Raw genomic sequence first — 7,474 nt, 5'->3', positions numbered from 1 at the left:
ATAAGCCTCTGTGTAACTTTATATGTGCTAAGATGAAACACGAACAAAATAATAAGTTTAGCAACGAGAAAAGATTTCCGAGAATTTTATACGATTACTGGTTCTCAATGTGTGCGCATGAAAGAACAGAACAATGAACTTAATTTATATGTGTTAAGCGATCACCTCAATTTTGTTTCCTATTATGACTATCTTGACTTGCGATGGACAAATGAAATTATTATTAACTATTATTCTTTTTGTCAAATTAATAATCGCTTAAATATGCGTGTAAGCAACGTGTCACAATATTTATTTGGAACACTGGAATTATAGGTACACAATTCATGTACCTAACTGCCACATGCAGTAACATAAGAATTTGAATGGAGATTTCATTTGCACTATTCCTTTATTTTTGTGAATAGTTAACTAAAATTAATACGAATAAAAGCTGCTAAAATAGACACATTATCGTCTAAAGATATTATAGCCAATAACTTTCGAAAACCGATAAAGGATAAAGGTGTCTGCAACTCACCTGAAGCTCAGATTCAATGGCTTTAATTTTCAATGGCCGAATAGAAAGCATTTGATAGCGATCTCCGCAAAAGGAGCTATTACACTTGTGTTCGCTTCTAATATGGACACGCGTGAGAAATAATAGTTTATTTGTTGTTGTATTGATTTGGTGCCGTAACATAATGTAGCTTGTAGTTGGAGTGTTTGTTGTGGACGGAGAAGGTGCGCGGCGGTCGAGGTGCGACAAGGGCATACGACCACGGACCGTTCCAATTTACGGGTCACGAGCGGACCACTCGCGAGTCGACCTATCTGCTTTTCCTCTATAATTGAATCCAATGGCGTGGGAGACTCGACACAGCGAAATAAAATATTCCATATCTGCACTATTGTTAATCTTAACTCTTGTAGCCATAAACCATTTAGGTTTCCTTTATTGTAATTCTGTCCAGTTGCGCTATATTATCCTTATCGCGCTGTCTTAATTATTTCATACTGCAAATTTAGCTTACGATATATTTTTGATATTGTTATAAATAGCCAGAATATCAGCAAAACTTAATGCATATTATACATGTACATATGTCTCAATACAGTATTGAAGAAATAAACGAATACATTTAGCTTACCTCTAACGTTTAAAAGTGTATTTAAAGTTGTTTTAAAACTCGTTAATGAATATTAGTATAAGATAAACATTTTTTACTTGATTGTTTGTACCATATTAATTCTACAACACGTGAAAAACTTGTATAATTAAGAATACAAATACTGCATAGCTAAAATATGTATAGATTAGCTTATTGCAGTTTTCATAGATACTAGATGCTAGAATAATATAACACGAGGTGAGTAACATACAAAACTTGAAAAAGCCTTTCACATGTCTGTGAGATCTTTAAGTCTAGAATGAGAATGTAAATTGATATTTAGGTCAATTGTAAAGTTGATATTGTTGGTCTACACAACAGTGCCACGTAAACCTTTTTTGAAAGTGCGTCGGCGTCGCGGTCGGCGCCGCCACCGAGAGGTGCAGGTGCGCGCTTGTCGCGGATTCATTGCTTGATCAAATTCGTTTTAAAATGTCCCTAATTCAGAATGTCAAAGACCTTATCAATCTCACATTTGGAGTGTATGGGTGTGACCTTCGTGACAGTATGTTTTATGCTAAAATGATACTTTGATTTTGTACAAATATACAATAATCATCCAGCAAATTAATGTCTGTGTAATAATTTTACAGCATTTATATTAATGGCTTGTAATAAAAATTCATGCAAATCTACGAGAAAATCTTAAAGTGTAAGAATTTTTATCAATTATAATATTTAAATACACACACACAAATTTTGAGCCCTATCTTGCCCATAAAAATTATTTAACGATTGACATTAACCATGTCTACCTGTACTTAATTGACTGCCAATTCAGGATTTAATGGCCTGCAAAGTCCATTTTTCCGTAATTGTATTGTGGAAGTTATTGCTCCAAATTTAGATAAAGCTCGCAACCGTATGCGTTTATGGTGATCACACTAAAAGGCGCATAAGCCGCGATACGACCGCACGAAAGGTTAAGGGCACAAGACACCACGTGGGAGGTGCCAGTTTAAGAAACCTGAGATCCTGTCTTGTTCACAAATGGCGTCCATATTCATTGTAACATTGTCCTGCAAAACAACAATATATACAGGTACTTTGTTCTACTTTAAGCACTTTGAATATCACGTTTGCATTTGCAATATATCTATAGCTCTTAAAACATATCTCACAGTTAAAAGGACACTATTTGATTGAACATGCATTTTAACTTGAGAGGTATCGGTAAGCTTTCTAATCATATTAATTTATGAAGATATATAAATTTTTTTTGTATAATTTTTTACATTTTTCAAGATTTTTTAGACGTGCTTTATATACAATTCTTCAAATAGTAATGATACTATTTTATTAACCAAACAGAAGAATCCTCATGTTGTTTTGGTTAACGAACATGTTGATGGCTTGTAATAAAAATTCTCATGCTGTAAAATTTTGTCAATATCATCTTGTATATTTAATTGAGTAGTTGAGATTTATACATACGAACAAGTTTCTAAAAGCTATTCACACAATCACGGCACGAGGGAAGTCTTATACAGCGACAGGTACCTGAGTATTGCACGACTAGGAGACCGGATAGTGCATTGAAATATATGCGAGTGTGCCGCTACAGTCGTGCACGCGAGTCACTTCATTATCACGGATGATGAATTTTCTTCTCCCTCTCTCACACCCCATCTCCTGCACATATTTAAGATTTACCACAGATATATAACACTATATTGGTAGCTTTTCTATGCGATCAGACAAATGAATCAGACAAAATAAAATAAACCGCTAACGAAATGCAAAAAAGGGTTTCTAAGTAAATCTTATGTTTCAAATGACATTTGACACATAGGTCATTGACGTTCCTGTTCTTAGTTAAATCGCATCACAATGTGATTGTGTCTGAAAAAAAACACCAATAACATACATACGTACTGTAACCGAGTAAAAAAATAATTTATATTGTACTTCTTCGGTGCGAAAACGACGTCGTTATCCTAATACAAAATACACAACTTCGTCATTTCCTTATTTCATAATTCATGACTTTGATTTAAGGATATAAACAACTTCAACTCACTTACATATTGTTTTCAAGTAACAGTAAGATAATATTTATGTTTTAATGCGAATATAATAGGGGCGTGTTTCACTTACATAAGGAAAATTCTAAGTAGATATTCATTTATTGCACAAGAATGTTATTACGTATTTTATGGTCTTTTGAATACAGTCAGTAGGCATATGCTCTTATATCTAATGACATATTATATTTGAAACTATCTGTATATTTGAATTTATTGAGAGTGAATAATCATTGCCACAAGTCTTTAATGTTCTGCTCTTAGGAAATATGTAATAAATTATTTTTTTTGGTAAGCACTTTTATTTCTAAGTAGGAGCTCGTATCGGCTCTGCCCGGGTAATCATGTCTTTGTGGGATTTTAATTATTTTATTGTTAGTATCCTAATCTAAACGGAGACAAAAGAAACAAACAACAAATCAATTATGTCCTTTCAGTCATTTTTGACTTATAAATGATATAAATAACACTCTATTTTTGTGGTACCTATATATATTCATATGTTATATAGATATAAAGATGCTGATGATAAAAATTAATAAAGAATTATTAGCAGGACTACAGGTCACATGAAATAAACAATGTCACGATGAACTATGAATGAAACGAAAATAACAAAACAGAAAATGCTTTTAATTATTCGGCTCGTTTAACGAGATCAACGTAAACTCTTCTTTATAATTTACAATGCAAACATCGACACATGATAATATTGTTCCGGAAAAACAAAAACCTTTAGCACAAGAACGTAGTATTTACGCAGGTATTGTCTGAATTATTTATTCTTAAGGTGGTAACGGATGATAATTTAATCACCAAATTTTACAGTTCTGAAAAAAATTACGAAACTCTTTAATTAAAATATAAATATTAAATCTGTTTAGTTAATTATAGTCATCAAATGATATTTCCCACTTCAATAATATTTTTTTAAATAAAAAAATGAAATAGAGCAGGATATATATATTGTACGTTGCTAATGTAGATTGTTAATACCGAGTCATCAAATATCAAGCACCGATTCTCCGCGGTCCTAATTCCGATAAATGATTTACAACTTGTTAATAATACGGTAAGTTTAAGCTGCGCACCTATAAATCAAGATCAGACCTCAGCAACATGAAAGAAAATATTGATTGTAATGCTCTGCTTACGCAGTTCACAATTTATCCCGCAATTTTTTACAAAAATCGTGTTCGCATGTAATAATGAATCAAATCTATATTTTGTTGTCAAAACTTAATGTATGTTAAGGCAAATTTAAGGAACTACCACATACTTACGTGAACACTTTTCGTGGGATTTGAATTAAGAATCTGTTTAAAAAAATAAATTGAAAAGAAAGCGGATTTAACTCTTCATTGATTTCGTCATAATGACCTCGTGAAGTTTAATTGATCTTAAACTGAAGCATTAGGCTACATCTCCCATGTGGTGCGGCAGTCATTACTGCGGTGACAGATGGTGGTAATAAATACAATTTTAACACGGTTACAAATAAAGAATTAAATGAGAAGAGATATATCCGTGTCCGAAATAATTAGTAACGCAGGTGTAATTTGTGAGGTGATGGGCCTTTCGCCTAATGTTTCATATTAACAGCGTAAATCAAAAGTGTAAATTGTTTATGTCTATGAATTCCTCGTAAAGAAAATATCTCGGTAGCCATTTTTGTTTAATGGTTTTCACTTATTAATGTTAGAGACTTCCTCGGCGAGTACAGATATCATCTACATGTTCGCCTACAAAATCGGTATATATTTTTTTTTGTCTTCAAATAGAACAACGAGCAATGTAATGGTATTTGTAAATTACATTGTAAAACTAAATATCAGAAATTTTGAAAGAATAGAAAAAAATCGATCACGAGGCGGGATTTGAACCCGCATCTTTTTGCCAAACCGTAGCAACGCCCTAGCCTCTCTTCTACTCTTTCGGTTTTATGTGCCTAATTTCTCCTTTATAAAGCATCTCAATTATAGAACTAAAAATATGTTTAAACAAGTCACATTTTTTCCCTATACACAATCAACCACTGGTAAAGTATATTAAAAAAATGCTAACAGTTTTGAAATTAGCTGAAATTGTAACTGAACTTCTAAAGTGAAACTAAAGATCGCAACTTCGTGTCGTTGATTATATCATTGACCTTATCTCAGGTTGCGCTATATGAACCTGTAACGCGGAGTTTTACTCGACAACTCGAAACCAATGCTCTCTATTACTTAGAAGGTGGAACAATGAGGTTTGCGAGCGGTAGACGTGCAGTGTGCCCGCGCCCGTGAGGTGAGCTCTGAGGTCACTGCTCTGACCTGCGCGTGGGCGCGCCCGTTTCCGCCCGCGAAACCAAATCATGGAGCCTCACAATCCTAATCTTCGATATAAAGTACTCATCTCACGAACTCTTAACTATTAACCGCTACCGTTTACACCCGACGATAATAAGCAACAAGATAGGTAGAGTTGATTATTTTATACGCGGCTTTTTACGTTTATCCACATATGAACAGTATGGGTGCTGAACGTAATATTGTTATCGAATCGATAGTATTGAATCTCTTAATTCTATGTAGGGATTTTAAAATATTTTTTGGGTGTTTTTATCTACAGTAACTAAACTCCATTAATATTAAGTCATGGGGTCTTACATGAATCAAAATGATTTTTCCGGTTTCATTGTTAATGTATGCATTGTTCTTAGTGGTACAATTAATAGTTTTAAAACAATTGACTTGAGAAGCGCCGTTAGTTCATTTTATCTGCGTCAAGACCACGCTAAAATTTTATCAATTTCATTATGGTTTAAATGGTTTGGTCCAATTTTATTAAACGTTTTAAATAATTAAAGTGGGATCAAACATCTAAAAGCAATGAGGGGAAAGGTGTTAATGGAAGCTACTGTGAACATTATATTATAATAGTTATTTAAATACCACTAAATTTATTTAAAATCATGAAAAAAATTTTGACTGAACGGATTTTTACATTTCTGGATTACAAAATATAATAAAAAATTAGCGATTAATCTTGTTTCTATAATCTATAAATAAGGTATAGGTAATACCTTATTTCTGTAAACAGAATAAATTTTTAAACAAGGCGTGGTGGGCGTGATCAGAAACTATGAGAAATATAAAAAAAAACACTGAAAGGAGTGACGAGACTGATTTTGAAAAATAATATTAAACTAAAACTTCATGTTTGAATTTTCGAAAAATCAACATTCCTAGCCAGTTAATAAAATCATTGATTTTGAAAAATACCCTTTATTACACTAATGAATTGTGTCTCTAATAAGAAAACAATTCTGGTAATTTTTTTATACAGCAAAATCAGGGGTTTAGCCGTACAAATGAACTTAAGAAAGTCGACCATTTGTAACTTAAGAACGATTGAACAAATTGTCCTTTGATCGATGGTTATTAAGTAATAACTGTTAAAATGTGATATAGAACGCAAGTGTAGCCGGGACGAGCAGCTTAGCGAGAAATGCATATAAATGGAAGTCGGATTAGTTAATATTTAATTAGTTACTATTTAATCTTTGCAAATTGTAAAGAGTCCTATAAATAAATTAATTCTTAGTGAACTACAAAGGTAGTATGAGCAAATAGCTTTAAAGAACTTTCATATGTCTTCACAGTAAGCGTTTATACTCCCAATATTTTTTGGCACCGGACTATTGTATGCAAATGAAGAAATGAATGTTTTCTCTGCAACAAATCACGAGTAACGGTTCCTTAAGTGAAGATTTGTCGGCGAATAATAATTATTATCGGTCTCCTCGGTACTTACGAGCATGAAATATTCAATATAGATTAAAAAAATACAGTAAAATTGCATAATAATATACAAGTATTATTTGTAAATTGTGATGCATGCATACATAAAAATTATGTTTACGGGTTGGCTTTCATACATCACTTCGTAAGATACTATAGATATCTATACTAATATTATAAAGCTGAAGAGTTTGTTTATTTGTTTGTTTGAACTCACTAATCTCAGGAACTACTGGTTTGATTTGAAAAATTATTTCAGTGTAAGATGGCCCATTTATTGAGGAAGATATAGCCTTCCTCAATAATATAGGTATGTACCTATATATGTAGGTACCAAGGGCGATGCCAAAATGATATAATAATAGCTATGTTTGTCAGACGTATTGATTTTTTTATATTTAGAACTTACAAAAATCGACAGAGATATTATAACCTTATAATATCTTAGTTATTCAACTTAGAAAAAATAAGGTTTTTCATGAAAGCCACGTCGTATTTATGTGTTATGAACTTGAAA

Source organism: Zerene cesonia, chromosome 1 (genome assembly GCF_012273895.1).
Source record: "Zerene cesonia ecotype Mississippi chromosome 1, Zerene_cesonia_1.1, whole genome shotgun sequence".
Classification (NCBI taxonomy): domain Eukaryota; kingdom Metazoa; phylum Arthropoda; class Insecta; order Lepidoptera; family Pieridae; genus Zerene; species Zerene cesonia.
This window is presented reverse-complemented; position numbering follows the sequence as displayed.